Source organism: Bufo bufo, chromosome 6, assembly GCF_905171765.1.
Source record: "Bufo bufo chromosome 6, aBufBuf1.1, whole genome shotgun sequence".
NCBI classification, from domain to species: Eukaryota; Metazoa; Chordata; class Amphibia; order Anura; family Bufonidae; genus Bufo; species Bufo bufo.
Window position 1 is genome coordinate 389,068,803 of NC_053394.1, and position 26,568 is coordinate 389,095,370.

A 26,568-nucleotide genomic window follows, 5' to 3' on the forward strand; every position below is an offset into this window, starting at 1 on the left:
TCAGACACAGGGTCCTGACAGCGCTCACTAGAGGTCTTCTTCACTACTGTGTAGTCCTGGTTATGGAGAGACACAGTAATAAATATCACTCCATACATCTCCAGAGTCCCTCACCTCTCCAGTCATGTAACATAGATAAGATGATGTAATGTGACATCAACAGAACCTCTCACCTCTCCAGTAAGCCAGAAGAGGATCTCTAGGGCGAGATTTATTATACTCTCCGACATCTTGTCCCTGTCCATCCTTGTGACGTCAATCAGGAGAAGGATCTTATATAGAAGATCTCCACTGGGCGGATCATATATTGTAGGAACCTGAATGGAAAGAAGATGAGACGATGGAAAATCCTACAAAATCTCATGTATAATACAATAACTGGAGATAAGAGGAGACATCGGAGGAGATAATAAAGTGTAGATGTTGTGTTCTCTCTTTTTATATGGATCAAAACATGTGTGAGGTCAAGGCAGTTTCATGATATGTCATAAAATCCAATATATATAAAATACAAAACATAAGCTGATCAACAAGTCATAAAACTGGGAATAAAAAATAAATAAAAAAATAGAATAAAATACAGACAGACCTGCAGAGCGAACTAACACCCCGGAATGAAGATCACATTAGCCCTTTTACACTACATGTGTTTATTTTATTCTATATTTCTTTACTCCCAGTTTTATGACTTGTTGATCAACTTGGATGTTTAGTATTTTCTATATATTGGATTTTATAATCTAGATCATTTCTATGTTTCATTTGTTGGTATATAGAACAACTGAAAAAAACCGCAGGGTGTGCATTGTGAATGACTAGAATACTACAAAAACAACCTGACACGGTCCGGCCCAGGTTCTGATATCAGCACAGCTCCGGATAAGGAGCGATTGGTCCCTCATTTTTATACTATTGCAACCACTGAGGAACAAAACGTACAGTTTCGAAATGCGTCTGGTGTAACTGTGGTATTAATCCATCGAGTGCAATTGCGACACCAACCTATTGAGAGGAATAAACTTATCCTTCATACCATTCAGGACACTGAAACAGCAGAAGTCAGCGTTCCCGTATCCCTACTACACACACAGAAATTTGCATAAACATTTTAAGAATTGTTTCTAAACTTCTAAGCCTGTTCTAAAAAAATAAAATGACATTTACAGAATGAGGAACATAAAGTAGACATATGGGGGATGTAAAGTAATAACTAGTTTACGAGGTATCACTATCTGCCGGAAAAGCAGAGAAATTAACATTTTGAAAACTGGGAATTTTCATGCAGGAAATCTAACCGCAGTTTGTCCGTCATTTCACCATCACACATAATAAAGATGGCGGTTTAATACCAACGTGGTGTAGAGATGTGTCTGCACGGCTGATCGGTGGAGAAGACTTCTGGAGGGTCAGGATGCGGACTCTGACACCGGAGGGATTGAATGAAGAAATCCAAGGAATTCCAGAATCTCTCCCTGTTTCTCTGGGTCATTCTGCCCTTCTCCAATATGGAGCATTAATACTCCTCCTCATGTGCGCATGCGCTGTACTCTGCTTGGCTCCTCCTCCCCTGTGCTGGCGTGGTGAGCACAAGACCACCGCTTCCTGTCCCACTTGCCTGCCTGCTTCCTGCGTGGTGTCCTCTTGTCGCCGGCAAGTATTACAGTGCCTTGCAAAAGTATTCACCCCCCGTTGACTATTTTTGTGTTTTGGTGCCTCACAACCTGGAATTAACATGGATTGTTTGAGGATTTGCATCATTTAATTTACAGAACATGCCCACAACTTTGAAGATGTTTTTTTCATTTTATTGTGAAGCAAACAACAAATAGGACAAAATAACAGAAAAAGTCAATGTGCATCACTATTCACCCCCCTAAAGTCAGTACTTTGTAGAGACACCTTGTGCGGTAATCACAGCTCCAAGTCTCTTTGGATAAGTCTCTATGAGCTTGCCACATCTTACCACTGGGAGTTATTTGCCCATTCCTCATTGCAAAACTTCTCCATCTCCTTCACGTTGGATGTTTGCACTTGTGAACAGCAATGACCACAGATTTTCTATTGGATGGAGATCTGGGCTGTGACTAGGCTATTCCAACACATTTACATGTTTCCCCTTAAACCACTCAAGTGTTGCTTTAGCAGTGTGTTTGGGGTCATTGTCCTGCTGGAAGGTGAACCTCCATCCTAGCCTCAGATCACGCACAGAGTGGGACAGGTTCTGCTCAAGAATATCCCTGTATTTAGCACCATCCATCGTTCCCTCCACTCTGACCAGTTTCCCAGTCCTCCCAGCATGATGCTGCCACCACCAGGTCTCACTGTGGGGATGGTGTTCTTTGGGTGATGTGATGTGTTGGGCTTGCACCAGACATAGCGTTTTCTTTGATGGTGTCATCAGACCAGAGCACCTTCCTCCATACATTTTGGGAGTCTCCCAAGTGCCTTTTTGTTTTTAGCTGAAAGTAATGGATTTCTTCTGGCCACTCTGCCATAAAGCCCAACTCTATGGAGCGTACGGCTTATTGTCGTCCTATGTACAGACACTCCAGTCTCTGCTGTGGAACTCTGCAGCTCCTCCAGGGTTACCTCAGGTCTCTGTGCTGCCTCTCTGATTAATGCCCTCCTTGCCCGCTCCGTGGGTTTTGGTGGGTGGCCGTCTCTTGGCAGCTTTGCTGTTGTACCATGTTCTTTCCATTTGGTTATGATAGATTTTATGCTGCTCCTGGGGATCATCAAAGATTTCGATATTTTTTTATAACCTAACCCTGACTTGTACTTCTCAACAACATTGTCCCTTACTTGTTTGGAGAGTTCCTTGGTCTTCATGGCAGTGTTTGGTCAGTGATGCCTCTGGTGTGTATACATAATGACAGATCATGTATCACTTAGATTGCACATACAGTACAGACCAAAAGTTTGGACACACCTTCTCATTCAAAGAGTTTTCTTTATTTTCATGACTATGAAGGCATCAAAACTATGAATTAACACATGTGGAATTATATACATAACAAACAAGTGTGAAACAACTGAAAATATGTCATATTCTAGGTTCTTCAAAGTAGCCACCTTTTGCTTTGATTACTGCTTTGCACACTTTTGGCATTCTCTTGATGAGCTTCAAGAGGTAGTCCCCTGAAATGGTCTTCCAACAGTCTTGAAGGAGTTCCCAGAGATGCTTAGCACTTGTTGGCCCTTTTGCCTTCACTCTGCGGTCCAGCTCACCTCAAACCATCTCGATTGGGTTCAGGTCTGGTGACTGTGGAGGCCAGGTCATCTGGCGCAGCACCCCATCACTCTCCTTCATGGTTAAATAGCCCTTACTTTCAAAGTTTTCCCAATTTTCGACTGACTGACTGACCTCCATTTCTTAAAGTAATGATGGCCACTCATTTTTCTTTACTTAGCTGCTTTTTTCTTGCCATAATACAAATTCTAACAGTCTATTCAGTAGGACTATCAGCTGTGTATCCACCTGACTTCTCCTCAACGCAACTGATGGTCCCAACCCCATTTATAAGGCAAGAAATCCCACTTATTAAACCTGACAGGGCACACCTGTGAAGTGAAAACCATTTCAGGGGACTACCTCTTGAAGCTCATCAAGAGAATGCCAAGAGTGTGCAAAGCAGTAATCAAAGCAAAGGTGGTTACTTTGAATAACCTAGAATATGACATATTTTCAGTTGTTTCACACTTGTTTGTTATGTATAAAATTCCACATGTGTTAATTCATAGTTTTGATGCCTTCATTGTGAATCTCCAATTTTCATAGTCATGAAAATAAAGAAAACTCTTTGAATGAGAAGGTGTGTCCAAACTTTTGGTCTGTACTGTAGGTGGACATCATGTCACTAAGGCTCCATTCACATGTCTGTAGAATGGATCCGCATCTGTTCCGCAAATTGCAGAACGGGTGCGGACCCATTAATTCTCTATAGGGCAGGAATGGATGCGGACAGCACACTATTTGATGTCCACATCCGCATTTCTGAAGCGCGCCCCCAATCTTCCGGTCCGCGGCTCTGGAAAAAAAAAATAGAACATGTCCTTTTCTTGTCCGCAATTGCAGACAAGAATAGGCATTTCTATTGGGGTGCTGGCCGGATGTATTGCGGATCCGCAATGCACTATGGACATCTGAATGGAGCCTAATTATGTGACTTCTGAAGGCAATTAGTTGCACCAGAGCTTTTTTTGGGCTTCCTAAAAAAGGGGGTGAATGCATACGCACAATGTGGATAAAAATCAATGATTTTTTTTTTTTTTTTTTTAAAAACAGATTTTTTGATTTAAATCAGATTTTTTTTTTATATAAAATGCTTTTTGAGGAAAATATATTACCATCCAAAGGTTATTCCATCATGAAATAAAGATTCGTTTTTTAATTATGTAGAATAAGGCTGTATATGTTTAATTTTTTTGGTAAATAAATTCCATTAATCCATTCACAATGGGAGGGAAGAAATGCAAATGAGCTGTTAACAAGCTTTGCCTCTAATGCCACCAGATGTAAGGCAGCTATCCTATAAGTCAATATTCAGCTCTTAAAATAAGCCTTAAGACATGACTTGGATATTAAATAAGCCAGCACCTTATCTGCAGACAGCTGTTTTGGGGTGATTGCCCCTCATCCGTGCAGAGCAGAGAGTACTGGCTTAACTGGGTAGGAGGCCTGTGTCCGAAACAGCTGTCTGCAGATAAGGTGCTGGCTTATTTAATATCCAAGTCATGTCTTAAGGCTTATTTTAAGAGCTGAATATTGACTTATAGGATAGCTGCCTTACATCTGGTGGCATTAGAGGCAAAGCTTGTCAAGAGCTCATTTGCATTTCTTCCCTCCCAGAATTCCAGAGGAGCATGTATGGCCTAAAAGTCTCCTCACACTGATAAAGGTGCTCTCTCCCTAAGGAGAGTTAGTTTCCCCCTTTGTCCATTCACAATGTCATGCTCTTCCAGAGGTTTTTGTAAGATTATTGGGCAGTTTCTCTGCCTACAAGATATTATCACAGATGATTGGTTTACTTTTGCAGTTCTCAAAATTGAATTTGACTCAGCAGAGATCACATGCCTCTTCTTTACAGCAAAAATGTTATAACATGAACAGAAAAATACCTTAATCCTAACTTCTACAAACCTATGAATGCAGAATCAACCTAATCAAACTAATATGAAAAGTTGTTATTCTAGAAATCTTCATTTACTTGCATATTATAAGTTATACCAGCAAGAATTAGTCTTTATGTAGAAAACTATGATTTAAATCAAGCCTTACTGACTAGTGATTTAAAATCAGTTAGATTTAAATCAAATCCACCCTGACAAATTTCTGTTTTCTATTTCTAAACAATAGTTTAATTTATATATTTTTCTCATTTCACTTCACCAACTTAGACTATTGTGTTCTGATCCATCAGATAAAATTCTGATTAACAAAACATTCAACTGTAATGTAAAAGAATACGAAAAAAGTCAAGGCACTGTACAAAAGTCAATACTTTTTCAAGGCACTGTATATTATACACTGATATAAAAAGCTTCTCACACACAGCAGCACCGACCCTAAGATAAAGACAGCAGCTGAAACGCACGTCGGTGATGAAACATCCCCTACAGATGTCTGTCATATGGGTTGGTGATTTTACTATTGTTTATTTCAGTCATTTTACTTGTGAATTTCCTTTCGCCGTTCTATGATTTCTGTCTCGTCAGCGCCTCACACTGGAGACCTGCGCACTTCTTCTCCATTATTATTAATTCTCTATTTATTTATATCTTTTTGGAGCCCGCTATATCATATTTATCATCTACGAGCAGAATTACCGAGCGTCATCCACAGCGCCCCCCACAACAGCGTCATCCACAACATCGTCATCCAGAACGCTCCCATAACAGTGTCATCCACAGTGCTAAATGAATTCGGACATTGATTTCACACTGCCAACATAGAGAGTGTGATCATATACATTTCAGTTCAGCCCGGCACAAATTCATTTAACCCTTTAAAAACACTAGTTACTCATTGATATCAGTGACAGTGTTCGTCTGTCCACTTTGCTGCCATTCTTGTGCCCAGAACCTGTTTGGGCTTAACTCCCGTGCATATGGTCCGGGCACCACCCTCTGTATTTCACCAGTGTGAGATCAGTGCCCGAATTCATTTCAGTATTTAAAATCACACTTTTCTGCCCATTTTGTGCCCATCTTTTGTATTTCAATGCCACTTTCACCTGATTTCCTCTTGGGACGCTCACTGCAACTTCTGAATAAGAAACCAACTTCAGCCTCGTATCCTGTATTTATATATCCTTGGGGGTGTGACCCTCTTCTTGTAGTGCCACTCATTTTTATCCAGTCAAGTTTAGTGACTTTTTGAAAAGTATTAATTTTTATGTTTTGGGCGTTCCAGTCCCCTGCTCCAGTCCACGTCTCTGAGATCTCCTGGACATGTCTTCTATATAACACCCACTGCTCCAGTCCACGTCTCCGAGATCTCTTGGATATGTCTTCTATATAATGGATATGGTGTGGGAAGAAGACTCCCAACGCACACAGGAGGAAAGGGGACAGGAACTAGGCCTGGAAACTAGGGTAAAGGAAAAGGTCACCTCCTAGGACAACCCATCAATATGAGCTGACCTTGATGGTAGGAAAGCTCATACACAGGAACCTTGAGCCCTATAAAACCCTGTAATAGTGTCAGGGCATGAAAGACGACTCATTCCTCCACAGATGGATGAACAGGAGTCTCGCTCAGGCCTAGATACAAACAAAATACAAATAGGGAAGACAAGACTTAGCTTCAAGGAGAACAGCAGCAGCACCAGGAGCTTAGCAGAGATCCAAACAACCAGCTAGCTTGAAGTCCATGGAAATAAACTATAAACCGCACCCTGAGAGGGACAGACGGCACTAAATAGGCAAGGTCAGATGACCAAACATACAACACCTGAAGCAAGGGGTGTGGCCATTACCAAAGCAACAAAACCCTAATTGATCCACAAGGAACTTGTAAGATCAACGTGTTGCCAGTTTTTCTGATCTCCTGACACCTGTCATAGGAACGTTCGTGACAGTACCCCCCCCCCCCCCTCTTCTACGGGTGACCTCCGGGAACCCAGGACCGACCTTATCAGGGTGAAATCTGTGAAAGGCTTTCACCAAACGACCGTCATTCACATCGGATGCCGGTACCCACATCCTCTCTTCTGGTCCATAGCTTTTCCAGTGGCCAAGATACTTTAGAGATCTACAGAGAACTCGAGAATCGATTATTTTGGCGATCTGGAATTCCAAACTACCATCCACCATGACAGGAGCTGGTGGCAAGGAAGATGGCTGCAAAGGTTCCACATATCTCTTCAACAAAGAATTATGGAACACATTATAAATTTTCAGGGACTGAGGAAGTTCAAGATGAAAAGTTACAGGATTAATAATAGCCGTGATCTTATATGGGCCGATAAACCTTGGACCCAACTTCCAGGAAGGTACCTTCAACTTAATGTTTCTTGTGGACAGCCACACAGAATCACCCACACTTAGGTCCGGACCATTCATAAGTTTCCTGTCAGCCATACTTTTATATTTGTTGCTCATATTCTTCAAGTTATTTTAATTATTCGCCATAAGACAATGATGACGAAAAACTTTCTTCCTAAGGGATACTAGAAGTATCAAAACCAGAAAATGTGCCAAACTGCGGGTGAAACCCATAGGCTTCAAAAAACGGAGACTGACCAGTGGACTCCTGACTACGATTGTTTATGGCAAACTCTGCCAAAGACAAAAAGGAAGACCACTCCTCCTGGTTCTCAGATACAAGACATCTCAAGTAAGTCTCCAGACTCTGATTAGTGTGCTCCGTCTGTCTGTTCAACTGAGGATGAAAAGCCAAAGAAAAGGACAGTTGAATTCCCAGATGAGTACAGAACGCCTTGCAGAATCTGGAAACAAACTGAGTCCCACGATCCGAGACCACGTCGGGGGGAATGCCATAGATTTTCACAATGTTCCCAACAAATACTTGTGCAAGGGTTTTAGCATTAGGTAGGCGCGGCAACGCTATAAAGTGTACCATTTTACTAAACTGATCAACTACAACCAGAATAACTGTCTTTCCTGAAGAATTCGGTAGATCAGTGATAAAGTCCATGGATACATGAGTCCATGGTCTGGACGGGATAGGCAATGGGAGCAGAGATCCAGAAGTTCGGGCATGTGTCACCTTGGCACATGCACAGGTAGTACAGGCTGACACAAGTTGGCAGTGGACCTGCTTCCAGGGTGTCCTGTAAGAACCGTACAATGATGTTCCTCAAACACCTTGAGACGCAATTCCGGTGGTACAAACAGTTTCCCAGAGGGACATGAATCCGGTGCGTCTCCCTGAGCATCTAACACCTTCACCTCAAGTTCAGGGTAGAGGGCAGATATCACCACCCCATCAGACAGTATGGGACTCGGGTTTTCTAAATCACCACCTCCAGAAAAACGACGTGACAAGGCATCTGCCTTGATGTTCTTAACCCCAGGACGATAGGTGACAGTGAAATTGAATCTGGTGAAAAACAGGGCCCATCTGGCTTGTCTCGGGTTCAGACGTTTCGCCGACTCCAGATAAGCCAGATTTTTGTGATCAGTGAATACCGTGATCGGATGAATCGCCCCTTCCAACCAATGACGCCATTCCTCAAAAGCCAATTTAAATGGCCAGCAACTCTCTGTTACCCACACCATAATTTTTTCAGCTGGGGAGAGTTTTTTTCAAAAAAATGCACATAGTTGCCATTTACCAGGTGATGGGCCCTGCGACAAAACTGCTCCTACCCCCGCCTCGGATGCGTCCACTTCTACAATGAACCGTTGAGACACATCTGGCTGCACCAATATAGGGGCATTCCTTAAATCGGAGAAAAGAGTTGCAATGCCGAATCAGACCATACAGAGACATCTGTCCCTTTCTTAGTCATGTCCGTTAAGCATTTTACTATTGTTGAATAATTTTGAATACATTTTCGGTAATAGTTCGAGAACCTTAACAACTGCATGAGAGCCTTCAGATTTTCGTGTCGATCCCAGTCCAATACAGAACGGACTTTCTCAGGATCCATTTGAAAACCTGAAGATTACAGCAGGTAGCCCAAAAACTGCACCTTGTGTACCACAATAACACACTTCTCTAATTTTGCGAACAATATATTGTCCCTTAGACACCTGTCTAACATGATCCTGATGTGTTTCCATGTCTGGAGAATAAATTTGAATGTCATCCAAATACACGACCACAAACCTCCCCACCAGGTGATTAAAGATGTCATTCACAAAATGTTGGAAGACCGCCGGAGCATTGATCAACCCGAAAGGCATGACCAGGTTCTCAAAGTGCCCCTCAGGAGTATTTAAAGCCGTCTTCCATTCATCCCCTTCCTTGATCCTGACCAGAATATATGCCCCCCTTAAGTCCAACTTGGAGAACACCTTGGCACGAATAATCTGGTTAAACAAATCGTGAATTAAAGGAAGAGGGTAAGGATCACGTGTAGTAATCTGATTAAGTTCACGGAAATCCAGACATGGCCGAAGACCTCCATCTTTTTTTTTTTTTTTACAAAAATTAACCCTGCAGCCACTGGAGACTTGAAAGGTCTTATGTGCCCTTTCTTCAAATTCTCAGCAATATATTCTCTCATGGCCTGTCTTTAAGGTTCAGAAAGGTTATACAACCTAGATTTAGGCAATTTAGCCCCAGGAATAAGAGTGACAGGGCAATCATATTTCCGATGGGAAGGTAAATGATGACATCCACTCTCAGAAAACACATTGGCAAATTCGTATATAAAAGAGGGTACAGCTTTAGTAGTAACAACAGAAAAAGATGTATTGAGACAATTATCAATGCAATAGTCCCCCCCAATCCAGAATCTGCCTAGCTTGCCAATCGATAGTTGGATTATGCTTGGTAAGCCACAGTAAACCCAGAACCATAGGTGCAGGGAGACCTTCCAAGATAAAACAGGAGATAAATTCTTCATGAAAGTCACCCACTATTATTCTGATATAATGCAAAACTTGCGACAAACACCTCTGAACAAGAGGAGCAGAATCAATAGCAAATAGGAATGTTTTTTTGTATGTACTTGGTGATAACCCGTGCATGCGAACAAACTGAGCAACAATCAGGTTCACCCCGGCACCGCTGTCGATAAATACTTCAATTCCCCCAGTTTTTTACTCTAGTGCCACCTCAGTAGTCAGGAGAAATCGGGAACTACCAGGAAAGGACAAATGCACATTCTCTGACTCCCCGCTCACACCTCCAATAGTCAGATGGGAGTTGGACTAAAATGTTCCCTTTGACGTAGAAAAAACATACTTCCTGCTTACGATTACTACTTTTGCAAGCAGAACCAGGAGTCGCTCCCCCTATTTGCATGGGTTCAGCCCCAGGTAAAAACTCAGGAGTCTCTTCACCCAAAGTGTCAGAGGAAGGAGGTACGTTATGTAATAGAACGTCCTGAGAGAGTGGGCCCTTTGATCTCTCTCTTAGGAGTCTATCAATACGCACAGCTAGAGACATAGCGGCTTCCAAAGACTCAGGATTCTTATGAAAAGCCAAAGGATACTTCAGCCTTTCTGATAATCCCTCACAGAATTGACTGCAAAGAGCAAGATCGTCCTACTCAATATCTGTAGCCCACCTCCTAAATTTGGAACAATAGATCTCCGCCGAACGCTTTCCCTGACGCAGGCCACGTAATTTAGTCTCGGCCAGAGAGGTCCGATCCGGGTCATCATAGATCAGACTTAAACCTCTGTAAAATGCATCTACCGATCAGAAGAAGGACTGTGATCCAGTCAGCAGAGAAAAAGCCTAAGACTGGGCATCCCCTTTAAGCAACAAAATAATCACATCCACTCTCTGCCTCTCATCCCCAGATGAATGTGGACGTAGCTTAAAATACAACTTGCATGCTTCCCTGAACTGAATGAAAATTATCACTTTCCCCGAGAATCTATCCGGGAGGACAACTTTAGGTTCAGGACAGGTCAGGTCAGGTAACCACTACTTGGATCAGCCATCTGTGGTCTCTGAATCTGTGAGATGGTTGTGTGGAGGTCAGCTACCACCAGAGACATCCCCTGCAGCTGTCCGGTCAGTGCAGCGATAACATCCATGGCTGAACTGATACAGACAAACAAAATGACGGTTTGGCGGTTTATAATGTCACGATCAGTGTGGGGGAAAACTCACACCACACACAGGAGGAAAGGAGACAGGAACTAGGCCTGGAAACTAGGATAAAGGAAAAAGTCACCTCCTAGGACAACCATAATCTGAGCCCTGACTACCTATCAATATGAGCCGACCTCGATGGTAGGAAATCTCATACACAGGAACCGTGAGCCCTACAAAACCCTGCAAGGACTTCCGGTTCCGGCGCTGGGATGCTAGCAGCGGAGTGAAAGAGCTCCGGCACCCGCTCGTCTTCAAACCAGATCCCCACCGTGTGTGCATACGTGGGAACACTGCTAAAAGTAAAGGTGAAGTCTGCTATCGACTAAAGCACCTGGTGCATGGAGCGGTACCTTCTACGGAGCGGCAGCATTAAGTCCACCATGTCGGCCAGCGCGGGAGTTTCGCAAGGCAAGATGGCGGAGCCGTGCGCTTTTACACCTGACCCAGAGATCAACACTTGTGACGAGGGTGAGTCGCTGGCAGTGGAGTCGATGACACCGTTGGCAAAGGGCATCGACTATAAAGCGCTGGCTATAGAAGTGGCGACTTACTTGGCCCCTGATATCAGGGATACGCTGACTAAAACGTTGTCTGCGTCCCTGCAACAGGTACATGAAATGATACACCAACATGATGGCAGATTAGAGGAGCTGGAGCAGAGAGCAAATTCTATTGAAAGTGATACTGCCAGTCATGCTCGCACCCTGAATGAACTGTCCAAACAAAACGCAATCTTAATGGACAGGGTAGAGGACCTAGAAAACAGGTCGAGACGCAGCAATCTGCGCTTGATAGGCTTACCAGAGTCGGTAAAAGCAATAGACTTGAAAGGACTTTGCGAAATAGATTTGCCCCGAGCTCTGGGCCTAGAGGGCCGTCATAAGGTGGAGAGAGCACATAGAATTGGGCTTATTGAAAATTCACAGATGAAAAGAGCGGGGGAGACGCACGGTGCGGCCGTAAAACCGCGACAAGTAATTATGAAATACCTTGATTACTGTGATAAAGAAGCCATCTTAAGAGCATTTCGAAATAGGAAAAGCCCCCTCAGAATACAAGGAAATAATGTGCTGCTGTTTGCAGATTATTCAGCGGCGGTTGCAAAGAAAAGAAGAGAGTTCAGCAATGTCTGTTCGCAGTTATATAAAAGGAAAATTAAATTCCAGCTAATGTACCCAGCAAAACTGCGCGTTACACATGCAGATGGATCCACGATAATATTTCATGAACCACTGGCGGCAGAGGAAATGCTGGACACTATACAGAACAGAAGACAGGAGGGGGGAGAGGAACGCAGACGGAGGTCCTCATCACCGCGTCCGGATATGAGTGAAGGGGAAAGGCGTCAGGCAAATTCTCAAGATACTGGCCGGGGTCACCATGACAGAGAGAGCCGTTCAGGGACGGACAACAGACGTGCTCCCAGGAGAGAAGGGCGGTCGTATCCGAGGAGGTGACTGTTCCTGTGACAATATGTGATATGGTTCAGCATGATCCACCACCTGCAGTAGTGGGTTTTATTGTTCACAGAGGGTGATCTTCCCTTTGGGCCTATATTTTCCACTGATATTGATGAGTGGGGGAAGTTATCATTTGAAAAGTTTATTGTTCAAAAACTTACTTGGTTGATAATGTTAATGCTTACTCTGGGGGACAAATGACCTTAGGTAAACTAGGGCTTGAGTAGGGAGGTCGAGTGGGTGCCGCAACCCAGAAAAAAGGAAGTTTAAAAAGTGTAAACATAGTTAGGGGCTGCTCTAACGGTTAGGGAAGGGAGGTCAGGGGGGTAAAGAAGAGAAACTTATCTAGGGGTTTTGGTAAAAGTGTTTAGTAACTTTTGTCCACTTTGAACGTTTTTGGTAATCCGGCTACAAGGGTAGTGATATTGAATAAGATATAAGATGAAAATCATCTCCTGGAACATAAAAGGTCTGAGGTCACCCCATAAAAGATGGATGATTCTCAGGCATTTAAAGAAACTCAAACCTGACATTGTGCTTCTCCAGGAGACCCACCTAGAGTAGAAGGACTTTGACAGGATGAAAAGGTTGTGGGTGGGGGAAGTATTTGGATCCTCGGCGTGTGATAGGAAGGCAGGAGTTTTAACTTTAGTCAATAAACAGCTCAACTGCACGATAATAGGGCATTCTGCCGATACAAAGGGCAGGTGGGTACAGGTTCTGATTCAGGTGCAAGATACACAATACAGCATTTATAACGTGTACGGTCCCAATACCAACAATGGTGTTTTCTTTAGTGACTTGGAGTCCAGGGTATTAGGAGATTCGAACCTTCATAAAATTATTGGAGGGGATTTTAACTCAGTGGTGAGAGGTGCAGAAGACAGAAAGCGAGACGGTGGTAGGATTGGGATTGATGGGCCACAGGATAATGTGATGCAACCCTTCATGGAGGGAGCGAGTCTGGTAGACCCTTGGCGCCAATTACATCCGGATGATCGGGGCTTTACATTCTATTCCAATTCGCAGCTCTCATGGTCAAGGATTGATAATATTCTCCTTTCCCTTTCACTTTCATATAGCGTGGAAGAGGCGGAGATTGGCGACTTGGTTCTATCAGACCATGCACCGGTATCCATAGAATTGTTCGAGTCATTTCCAAGAGGGCTAGACTATATTTGGCGCTTTCCTTCTCATCTGAGCGCAAGGGAAGAATTTGTAGAAAAGCTATCTATATGGTGGGAGGATTAAAAGTCTGATAATGGGATACACTTAGATGATCCGCAGCTATTTTGGAACGCATCAAAGGTGGTGATGAGGGGAAAGATCATGGGATATATAGGGAGTATTAAAAAGAAAGCTCAAAAATCTTTCAGTGAAGCGAGCCAGAAGGTCTGGGCAGCATACTCTAAATTCAAGGGTGACCCGTCAGATATTAATAGACAGAATTGGTTAACTGAGCGACGTATTTTTGAAAAATGCATGAAGGAAAGGGAGTCACTGAGACAGTCAGAAATGGAAACAAAGCTATATAAATATGGTAATAAATCCGGGAGACTGCTTGCAAACCTAGCTAAGGGGATGAGGAACCCACAACATATTGCATTTCTGGTAGACAAAGAGGGGAATGGGAGCCATGACCCTGCGGTAAATCAGTAACATCTTAGGTTCCTACTATGAAGCCTTATATAAAGATGAAGCAACGAGTGATCTGACAGATACAATTTTGAATAAGGTGAAGCTACCAAATTTGACAGAGGAACAACTACTTACTCTGAATGCCAATATATCACTGCAAGAATTGCAGGAGGCCATTAGGCACTTGGGTAATTCCAAAGCCCCAGGACCTGATGGATTTACAGGAGAATATTTCAAGGCTCTAATACCTCAGGTTTCTACGGTCCTATTGGAATTATTCAACGATGTCTTTCAGGGTCGTAGGACATTAGACAAGGAAAATATGTCTTATATCAAACTACTCCCCAAACCAGGGAAAGATCCATCGTCACCGGGCTCTTATAGGCCCATATCTTTAATTAATGTGGATGCAAAATTACTGGCCAAGATTATAGCGGACCGCTTAGCGAAATTTTTGCCCCAGTTAATAGGGAAAGAACAGGTCGGATTTGTGAAGGGCAGGTCGGCAGTGACAAATATAAGGACTGTCCTGACAGTCTTGGATCGAATTCAGCATCTTCCGGTTAAGGGGGAGTTTCCGGCCATGCTCACCTTAGATGCGGAAAAGGCATTTGATAATGTAAGGTGGGCATGGCTGGAGGCAGTGTTGGATAAGATGGGTTTTAAAGGGGCATTTAGAGCTTATTTATCTCAGATGTATCATAACCCAAGAGCAAGGGTATATACTCAAGGCTTTTTGTCTAAACCCTTTCAACTTCAAAAAGGCACCCGTCAAGGTTGTCCGTTGTCCCCTCTCTTGTTCAACTTAGCGCTAGAACCACTTGCCAGGGTATTGTGTGACTCTAATATTTTTGAGGGCATCAAAGTCGGGGGGTGTAGGGTGAAGGCGGCCTTGTTCGCAGATGACATATTATTTTTAGCCCGCCCGAATCAGCATCTGGGTAAGATTATGGAATTGCTATATGAGTTCGGGAAATACTCAGGTTACGCAGTGAATAGAAGTAAGTGTGAATTGCTTCCGTTGGCCCAAGGAGATGATGGGAGGGATATCGGCACAGAGAAGTATGGCATCGCTAAACAGTCGACCCAGATTACTTACCTAGGGGTCAAAATAGGGAAATCGCCGCATTCCATATATAGGTTGAACTATCCACCTTTGTTTGCCAAAATTAAAAGAGATCTGGACAGGTGGATGAATTTACCTCTTTCCTTAATGGGTCGCTGCCAGCTGATTAAGATGATGGGGGCAGCGAAGCTAATGTATCCTTTGCAGACAATTCCGATTCTCTTGCGACATGCAGATATTAGTGACCTAGAGAAAAAATTTAATCGATTCTTGTTGAGAGGGAAGAAAGTAAGAATTGCGTTAAAAAAGTTGAAAATTAAGAAGGAACAGGGGGGCCTAAATTTCCCAGACTTGAGAGGGTATAATCTGGCGTGCCTCAGCAGACACATATTAGACTGGGCAAATAAGACTACGTTTTACTCAAACCTAGGTGTCGAGAGTCAGCTGGCAGCCCCATGGAACTTGGTATCCCTCCTCCATTCCCAGGTGTCAAAACTCCCATATGTAGCAAGAAGGTCTCTTATTCTTCGGGACACAATCATTGCCTGGAAAAATGTGAGGAAACTCTTTGGTTTGTCTTATATGTTCTCGAAACACCTTCCTATACAAGGTAATCCTAACTTTCCTCCTGGTTATAGTGAAAAATCCTTTCAGGAATGGGCGAACAAGGGAATTACAAAGTTGGGGGATCTGATACATGAGAGAGAGACTAGATGGGCATCACTGGATGAGTTAGTAGAAAGATGGGGCCTACTGAAACCGGCACAATTCTCGTATAGACAGATTCATAGTTATGTGAAAAGGATTATACGAGATATCTCCAAAGAAGGGCAGAAGAACAAGTTTGACACCTTTCTGGGGCATAAGAGTAGGTTGTCTATCTCAGAAATCTATAATGCTCTTAGGGCAACCTGGGAAGATCAGCTGGTGGCTAGCCTGTTCAGAAAATGGGAAAGTCAGTTGGAGATGACGGATCTAGAACCAATTGCTCGGGCAGGTATTCAGGCATTATATCGGGCAGTACCTAATGAACAGATGAGAGAAACGCAGTTCAAGATTCTACACAGGGCAATATATGGATTTAATTTTCCATCCTCTCAAGATAGGCCAGATAGAATAACTGCCTGCCCAAAATGTAACTCCCCAGGAACAGACCTGTTGCATGGCTTATGGGTGTGTCCCGGTGTAGCGAGATTCTGGGATCAGGTGTCCGCAATTATGAAACAGCTGGGTAATACTTGGTGTAAATTATCACCCCAGTTGGTCATATTTCAGGCTGAAGGGAAAGAAACATCTGATGATGAAAGAGATAAGGAGAGGAAGGGATTGTCGGTTCTGGAACACAAGATTCTTTTGGAGGCAAAACGCTGCTTATTAGCACATTGGTTGTTGGTTAATGTTCCCAGTGTTGAAATGCTACTAAACCGTGTGAAACAATTATTTCTCCTAGAATGGAGAGATGCGAATACCAAGAAAGAAATATTGGGTAAAAAGTGGTACAAAGTGTGGAGAAACTTTATGATACATTACATTACCAACTTGGAATACCCCACATTGATAGGGCCCTTTAGACTTACAACTTGGTATTTACAGGAGGATTTGAAGGGTCGATTGGGCATTCTGAAAGTGTGACAGTATGAATGAGTAGTCTTATGGATCTGACCAATAGCTGTTCTGGTTTTGAGTAGCCGAGACGTTCAAGGTGGACAAAAGTGAGAGGGGGGGGGGAGCGGGAGGGGGGCCTGGGGGAGGGGAGAGTGTTTCTAGGGGGGGGGGGGAATGAAGACAAACAAAATAATAAATGTTTTCACGGATGTTAGCTCTATGAGGATTGTGTTCTCCAAAATTTTGCATGGTCAATTGACTATTCTTGCTGTTGTATATGTCAGTTATTTGGAGGGCAAAAGGGGGGGGGGGGAGGGGGGAAATGAAAAAAAAAGGGGGAAAAATGGAGGAAAGTACTTGTATTCTCTTATCTTTCTGACATGCTTCTTTTCTCCCATGCTGTAATTGATATGTCTGATGTAGTTGCTATTCTGAACTGTTTTGTTTACAGTGTACTTGTACTTTTCCTTGAATAAAAGTCTATTTAAAAAAAAACCCTGCAAGGCCCTGGGATAGTGTCAGGTCATGAGAGACGACCCATTCCTCCACCAGATTGATGAACAGGAGTATCGCTCAGGCCTAGATACAAACAACAAGGAAATAAAACAAATAAAATACAAATAGGGAAGACAAGACTTAGCTTCAAGGAGAACAGCAGCACCAGGAGCTCAGCAGAGATCCCTGAGAGGGAGAGACTGCACTAAATAGGCAAGGTCAGATGACCAAACATACAACACCTGAAGCATGGCGTGTGGCCATTACCAAAACAACAAAACCCTAATTGATCCAACAGGAACTTGTAAGATCAATGTGTTGCCAGTCTTTCTGATCTTCTGACACCTGTCATAGGAACGTTCGTGACAATAACATCCTCTTCTCCAATCCACGTCTCTGAGATCTCCTGGATATGTCTTCTATATAACCTCCCCTGCTCCAGTCCACGTCTCTGAGATCTCCTGGATATGTCTTCTATATAACGCCCCTGCTCCAGCCCACGTCTCTGAGATCTCCTGGATATGTCTTCTATATAACGCCCCCTCCTCCAGTCCACGTCTCTGAGATCTCCAGGATATGTCTTCGCAGATGACACTAAACTGTGTAAAGTAATTTACACTGAAGAGGACAGTATACTACTACAGAGGGATCTGGATAGATTGGAGGCTTGGGCAGATAAGTGGCAGATGAGGTTTAACACTGACAAATGTAAAGTTATGCACATGGGAAGGAATAATGCAAGTCACCCGTACATACTAAATGATAAAACACTCGGTAACACTGACATGGAAAAGGATCTAGGAATTTAATAAACAGCAAACTAAGCTGCAAAAACCAGTGTCAGGCAGCTGCTGCCAAGGCCAATAAGATAATGGGTTGCATCAGAAGGGGCATAGATGCCCGTGATAAGAATATAGTCCTACCACTTTACAAATCACTAGTCAGACCACACATGGAGTACTGTGTACAGTTCTGGGCTCCTGTAAATAAGGCAGACATAGCAGAGCTGGAGAAGGTCCAGAGGAGGGCAACTAAAGTAATAACTGGAATGGGGCAACTATAGTACCCTGAAAGATGATCAAAATTAGGGTTATTCACTTTAGAAAAAAAGACGACTGAGGGGAGATCTAATTAATATGTATAAATATATCAGGGGTCAGTACAGAGATCTATCCCATCATCTATTTATCCCCAGGACTGTGACTGACGAGGGGACATCCTCTGCGTCTGGAGGTAAGAAGGTTTGTACGCAAACATAGAAGAGGATTCTTTACGGTAAGAGCAGTGAGACTATGGAACTCTCTGCCTGAGGAGGTGGTGATGGCGAGTACAATAAAGGAATTCAAGAGGGGCCTGGACGTATTTCTGGAGCGTAATAATATTACAGGCTATAGCTACTAGAGAGGGGTCGTTGATCCAGGGAGTTATTCTGATTGCCTGATTGGAGTCGGGAAGGAATTTTTTATTCCCCTAAAGTGGGGAAGATTGGCTTCTACCTCACAGGGTTTTTTTTGCCTTCCTCTGGATCAACTTGCAGGATAACAGGCCGAACTGGATGGACAAATGTCTTTTTTCAGCCTTATGTACTATGTTACTATATAACGCCCCCTCCTCCAGTCCAAGTCTCTGAGATCTCCTGGATATGTCTTCTATATAACGCCCCCTGCTCCAGTCCACGTCTCTGAGATCTCCTGGATATGTCTTCTATATAACGCCCCCTCCTCCAGTCCAAGTCTCTGAGATCTCCTGGATATGTCTTCTATATAACGCCCCCTCCTCCAGTCCACGTCTCTGAGATCTCCTGGATATGTCTTCTATATAACTCCCCCTGCTCCAGTCCACGTCTCTGAGATCTCCTGGACATGTCTTCTATATAACTCCCCCTGCTCCAGTCCACGTCTCTGAGATCTCCAGGATATGTCTTCTATATAACGCCCCCTCCTCCAGTCCACGTCTCTGAGATCACCTCGATATGTCTTCTATATAACGCCCCCTCCTCCAGTCCACGTCTCTGAGATCTCCTCGATATGTCTTCCATATAACGCCCCCTGCTCCAGTCCACGTCTCTGAGATCTCCTGGATATGTCTTCTATATAACGCCCTCTGCTCCAGTCCACGTCTCTGAGATCTCCTGGATATATGTCTTCTATATAACGCCCCCTGCTCCAGTCTACGTCTCTGAGATCTCCTGGATATGTCTTCTGATATAACGCCCCCTCCTCCAGTCCAAGTCTCTGAGATCTCCTGGATATGTCTTCTATATAACGTCCCCTCCTCCAGTCCATGTCTCTGATCTCCTGGATATGTCTTCTATATAACGCCCCCAGCTCCAGTCCACGTCTCTGAGATCCCCTGGATATGTCTTCTATATAACGCCCCCTCCTCCAGTCCACGTCTCTGAGATCCCCTGGATATGTCTTCTATATAACGCCCCCTACTCCAGTCCACGTCTCTGAGATCTCCTAGATATGTCTTCTATATAACGCCCCCTCCTCCAGTCTACGTCTCTGAGATCTCCTGGATATGTCTTCTATATAACGCCCCCTGCTCCAGTCCACGTGTCTGAGATCTCCTGGATATATCTTCTATATAACGCCCCCCTGCTCCAGTCCACGTCTCTGAGATCTCCTGGATATGTCTTCTATATAACGCCCCTTCCTCCAGTCCACATCTCTGAGATCTCCTGGTTATGTCTTCTATATAACGCCCCCTCCTCCAGTCCACGTCTCTGACATCTCCTGGATATGTCTTCTATATAACGCCCCCTGCTCCAGTCCACGTCTCTGAGATCTCCTGGATATGTCTTCTATATAACGCCCCCTCCTCCAGTCCACATCTCTGAGATCTCCTGGATATGTCTTCTATATAACGCCCCCTGCTCCAGTCCACATATGAGATCTCCTGGATATGTCTTCTATATAACGTCCCCTCCTCCAGTCCATGTCTCTGAGATCTCCTGGATATGTCTTCTATATAACGCCCCCTCCTCCAGTCCACGTCTCAGATCTCCTGGATATGTCTTCTATATAACGCCCCCTGCTCCAGTCCACGTCTCTGAGATCTCCTGGATATGTCTTCTATATAACGCCCCTGCTCCAGTCCACGTCTCTGAGATCTCCTGGATATGTCTTCTATATAACGCCCCTGCTCCAGCCCACGTCTCTGACATCTCCTGGATATGTCTTCTATATAACGTCCCCTGCTCCAGTCCACGTCTCTGAGATCTCCTGGATATGTCTTCTATATAACGCCCCCTCCTCCAGTCCACGTCTCTGAGATCTCCTGGATATGTCTTCTATATAACGCCCCCTGCTCCAGTCCACGTCTCTGAGATCTCCTGGATATGTCTTCTATATAACGCCCCCTCCTCCAGTCCACGTCTCTGAGATCTCCTGGATACGTCTTCTATATAACGCTCCCTGCTCCAGACCACGTCTCTGACATCTCCTGGATATGTCTTCTATATAACGCCCCCTGCTCCAGTCCAAGTCTCTGAGATCTCCTGGATATGTCTTCTATATAACGCCCCCTCCTCCAGTCCACGTTTCTGAGATCTCCTGGATATGTCTTCTATATAACGCCCCCTCCTCCAGTCCACGTCTCTGAGATCTCCTGGATATGTCTTCTATATAACGCCCCCTCCTCCAGTCCACGTCTCTGAGATCTCCTGGATATGTCTTCTATATAACGCCCCCTCCTCCATTCCACGTCTCTGAGATCTCCTGGATATGTCTTCTATATAACGCCCCCTCCTCCAGTCCACGTTCCTGAGATCTCCTGGATATGTCTTCTATATAACGCCCCCTGCTCCAGTCTTCACTACTGGTTTTGGCTCAATAACTGAAGGAAATAACTGACCAAATAACCTTAAAGGGGTTTTCTCATCTCAGACAATGGGGGCATATCGCTAAGATATGCCCCCATTTTCTTATAGGTGCGGGTCCCACCACCTATATATCGAGAACGGAGCCCCGAAAGTGAAGGAGAGTGCACTGTGCATATGCAGCCGCCCTCCATTCATTTCTATGGGGCCGCCAAAAATAGCCAAGCGCTGGCTCAACTATTGCCGTCTACCCCATAGAAATGAATGAGAGCATGGGCCGCGCATGTGTGGCACGCTCCCATTCACTTCTATGGGAGAGGCGGATATTAGCGCTTGGTGGTGGACGGACCCCGGGAAATCTGGGGTCCTCCAGCCACAGTGCTCCCTGCTCTGTTCTCAATATAGGTGCGGGTCCCATTGGTGGGACCCGCACCTATCAGACAATGGGGGCATATCCTAGTGATATACACCCATTGTCTAAGATGGGAATACCCCTTTAAGGGCGGATGGAGCCTTATATGTGTGGATGTGATGAGTGTTCCACTTACCTGGGGGCAGGCGTGTCCTCCTCTGACAACCCTTCACTATGGAGCCTCCTGGGCTGTCATTTCTACCACCATGCAGGAGTCGGGCTCCAGGCTGTGCTGCAGGAGAAGGTACAGGACCTGTGATGATGTCATGACCATGTGATCATGTGTGGGAGGAGTCAGGCTGTGCTGCAGAAGAAGGTACAGGACCTGTGATGATGTCATGACCATGTGATCAGGTGTGGGAGGAGTCAGGTTATGCTGCAGAAGGTACAGGACCTGTGATGATGTCATGACCATGTGATCAGGTGTGGGAGGAGTCAGGCTGTGCTGCAGGAGAAGGTACAGGACCTGTAATGATGTCATGACCATGTGACCGTGTGTGGGAGGAGTCAGACTGTGCTGCAGAAGAAGGTACAGGACCTGTGATGATGTCATGACCATGTGATCAGGTGTGGGAGGAGTCAGGCTGTGCTGCGGGAGAAGGTACAGGCCCTGTGATGATGTCATGACCATGTGACCATGTGTGGGAGGAGTCAGGCTGTGCTGCTGGAGAAAGTACAGTACCTGTGATGATGTCATGACCATGTGATCAGGTGTGGGAGGAGTCAGGTTATGATGCAGGAGAAGGTACAGGACCTGTGATGATGTCATGACCATGTGATCAGGTGTGGGAGGAGTCAGGTTATGCTGCAGGAGAAGGTACAGGACCTGTGATGATATCATAACCATGTGATCCATGGGAGGAGTCATGGAGATCACATGACCAGGTTTATCTGCTCTGTGTGTGAGACTCTGCTGTGCTGTGTGGAATCCCAGTCTGTATGTAGCAGAGCTGTAAGCCTGTAATGTTTGTATAGATGAGCTGTATCCGTGTAATGTCTGTGTAGTTGAGCTGTATGTGCATACAACCAAGCTGTTTATGTGTAATATGCCTCTAAAGACTTCTATTAGTGTGTGCAGCAGAGCTGTGTATGTGTAATGTTCAGTTACTACAGCTGAGTCTTTGTCATGTCCATGTAGCAGAGCTGTGTATGTGTAATGTTCATTTACTACAGCGGAGTCTTTGTCATGTCCATGTAGCAGAGCTGTGTATGTGTAATGTTCAGTTACTACAGCAGAGTCTTTGTCATGTCCATGTAGCAGAGCCGGCGATGTAATCTGCTGGTATCGGGGCTCTGTGTGTGCTCAGGAGATGTTTAGGGGTAACTCTGTCCCTTTTCTCCATATCAGTTATTAGAAATGATGTCAGCGATATCTTATGTCGGGGCAGATGTAGGATTTCCGCTGTGGGGGAAAAGGAGGAATAACCTTCTCTTCTGTTATTTCTAGTGTTAGCACATAAATGGCCGCGCTGTGTCTTATCGCTGGGGTTTTCTTTGTGGTTGATCTGAGCTTGTCTGCTGCTCCAATGGGGGAACATGGGCCCCGTTCTCATGACTGGCAGGGGCCCCCAGCGGACGGACCTCACAATCAGTGGACAGGAGATAAGTTCCCTTGTTTCAGTCTTGTATCATTGGATGAATTTCAAAGATGAGATTTTAGTCTTTGGAGATTAGAAAAAACGCATCCGGCGACGCTGGAGAACGGCGGAAATGTCGGACAGATTGTGATCGGAGGCAGGACAGGCTCGGAGAGGTAAAGCGGTGATTAGTGTGACGGGGGATGGGGAGAAGGCGGGAAGGTTGTCCTCAGTGACAGCGGTAAAGCAGGTTATGTGGGAAGAGCAGCGAGTAGTAACGTAGAGAGGCTGAGAGGACGGCGGCTCCGAGCTTCATCTAACGCTGCCGATGGTTTAGAGATAAGAGGCACAGTCCTCAGCTGAGATGAGGGGTGTCAGACGGGGTATGGGGGGCAGAGGGAGGTAAAGGTATGAAATAATTATTTGGGGTTGTGGGACAGAGAGGACGTAATAGAAGTGAAGAAGTCCTGCTGTGAGGAGGTGAGAGCAGACATGGAGCTGCTTCTCTGTAGGTCATGAAGTTTTCCTTGGGTGGGATTTCTTCCGGCTTCGTTCTGGACTCTGGAAGCCTCAGCTTTTCTGTTTGGTTTGTGTCGGGGCTGGGGATGGATTTGTTGGGTTCTGCTCCGTGTGAGATGCAGGGGTGAGAGCTTGTGGTGTTCTAGAAGACAGCAGCTGCATCATGAAGAGAAGATATGACCTGCGCTGATGACCTGGCCACCTACTTCAGAGACAAGATCGGTTACATCCGGCAGGAAATAATTCCCAGTCCCCAACCAGTTTCGATCCTCCTCCCTCCCACACTTCCATGTGCTCGACCTCCTCTGCTGACGCTATAACAGATGAAGAAGTCTTTAGGCTTCTCTCTGCTTCTCGACCCCCCACATGTAGCAGTGATCCTATCCCCTCACACCTTCTCCAGTCCCTCTCCCCGGCTCTCATTACCCGCCTTACTACAATATATAACCTCTCTCTCTCTCGCTTCCCATCCTCTTTCAAACATTTTGTTATAACCCCACTACTAAATAAAACATCTCTTGACCCGACCTGTGCCGCTCACTACCAACCTGTCTCTAACCTCCCCTTCATTTCTAAACCTCTGGAACATCTCTTTTACTCTCTTCTACCTTCAATCTGCCTTTCCCTCTCTCCACTACAGAAACTGCCTTTACTAAAATGTCTACTGATCTCCTGACAGCAAACAGGAATGGCGACTATTCTCTACTGATTCTTCTTGATCTCTCTGCAGCGTTTGATACAGTAGACCACAAACTCCTTCTCACCATGCTCCACCTCATTGGCCTTAAGGACACTGCTCTCTCCTGGTTCTCTTCCTTTCTCTCTGATCGCTCCTTTAATGTATCATTTGCTGGCTCTGCTTCTTCTTATCTCCCTCTCGGTGTTGGAGTTCATCAGGGTTCAGTCCTAGGTCCTCTACTCTTCTCTCTCTACACCACCCCGATCGGACAGACCATCAGAAAATTTAGTTTTTACTACAATCTCTATGATTATAACTAGGAACGCGCGAATCGATTTCGGATGAAACATCCGAAGTCGATTTGCATAAAACTGCGTTCTAATACTGTACAGAGCAGGAGCTCAGTACAGTATTAGAATGTATTGGCTCCGATGAGCCGAAGTTACTGTTTAGCGAAGTCTCGCGAGACTTCCTGCAATAACTTCATGAATTCATTTGTACTGTAAGAAACTATTTCCCGAACTCTGGATCGGTTCCAAATGATACGTTGGAACCGAACCTGAGTTCGGGAATTTTTTTTTTTTTTATTGGGCGCAATTTGGCCATTCTCACTTAGGGGTGTACTCACTTTTGTTACCAGCGGTTTAGACATTAGTGGCTGTGTGTTGAGTTATTTTGAGGGCACAACAACTGTATACACCGTTATACAAGCCGTACACTGACTACTTTACATTGTATCAAAATGTCAGATCTTCAGGGTTGTCCCATGAAAAGATAGAATAAAATATTTACAGAAATGTGAGGGGTGGACTGACTTTTGTGAGATACTGTAGATATATTTATTTGCATATAAGATAGGATGTGCCTTATGTATTAAAGGGGTTATCCCATCTTTTGAAGTCTGCCTAATTGTGTAGTTTTTGACACCAGTATCAACTTACCCAATAGAAGTTATTAGAGATTCGTCCTCCCTTCTTATATATTTGACCTTCTTTTGTAGCCTTGTTTACTGCCGGTCGTTATAGGTTACGGCCACCCCAGCAACATCGGAGCATTTGTCGCGCTTGCGCGCTAACCTCTTCTTTTTTTTTACGCAGCCCGACCTGACTCTCGGGCTTGCGCATTTTCGCGCCTGCGCGGTGGATTCCTTTAGTTTGTCCTGTGTTTTTTTTTTGCAGAGAACTCGCTGCGCCTGCGCGCTTGTTAGGTCTCCTGCGGCTGAGCGAATGATTTCCTGCTCACACGGGAGCGCCCACTCCAAACAAGGAGGCGGAGTCAGTAAACGCCCCCCTGACTGAGCAGTTTCTCGAACATGAGAGAGCAGCCACGGCATGGAAATGAGAAGGTGGGATAACCCCTTTTAATCTACATGGCATTGTATTGATTTTGTCATTCTGTTATTTGCACTTTTCACTATCTTGTCTTGAATAATCGGATTTGCATCTGTTTGTTTAACTTTCTGTTTGTAGAAGAGAAGAGAAATGGGCAATATTAGCCAGAAACGGGCAATTACATTTATAAGATGTTTCTCTCTCTCTCGGTGCAGCTCTGGTTGTGGCTATGAATAATACACCAACAAAGGCTGAGACCAGCAATTATATGTACCGCACGGCCACAAAACATGAAACTCCTACAAAAGCAAAACCAACCCGCGGTAATGTCCGTATCGATCTTTATTAAACAAATATGCCCACATACAAGATAAATAATTAAAACCCAGTAGGGAAATGCAGAGAAGTGTGGATAAAACCCCCCAAAATGCCAGTACATATATCAATACATAATAGTTGCATATAGTTACCGCTGCTTGTGTGATACACCAAGAACTGTCCAAAAAGGAATAAACAAATAAATATGCTGAATACCAGTCTCATCAATGAATGCGTACATGTACCACAGGCCTATGCAGTTCACAACCTGGTTGGCTTGAAGAGACCAATAAGCATAACACTATATGAGGTACCACTAACACTCGGTACTGACACATAAGAAGCGATAATAGCATAATAAATACATAGCAGATAACCAACCTGGCTGGAGGGACGGCCCGAC

The 26,568-nt window shown here is 44.6% G+C and overlaps 1 long non-coding RNA gene across 1 annotated transcript; it reads right to left on the bottom strand.

Moving 5' to 3' along the window:
* Positions 1–22,008, bottom strand: LOC121003595. The gene is made up of 3 exons (XR_005779537.1): positions 21,878–22,008; positions 174–317; positions 1–56 (listed from the first exon to the last, which is right to left on the bottom strand). It is a non-coding gene; the product is annotated as an uncharacterized LOC121003595 (long non-coding RNA).
* Between the last annotated feature and the right edge of the window lie 4,560 nt (positions 22,009–26,568).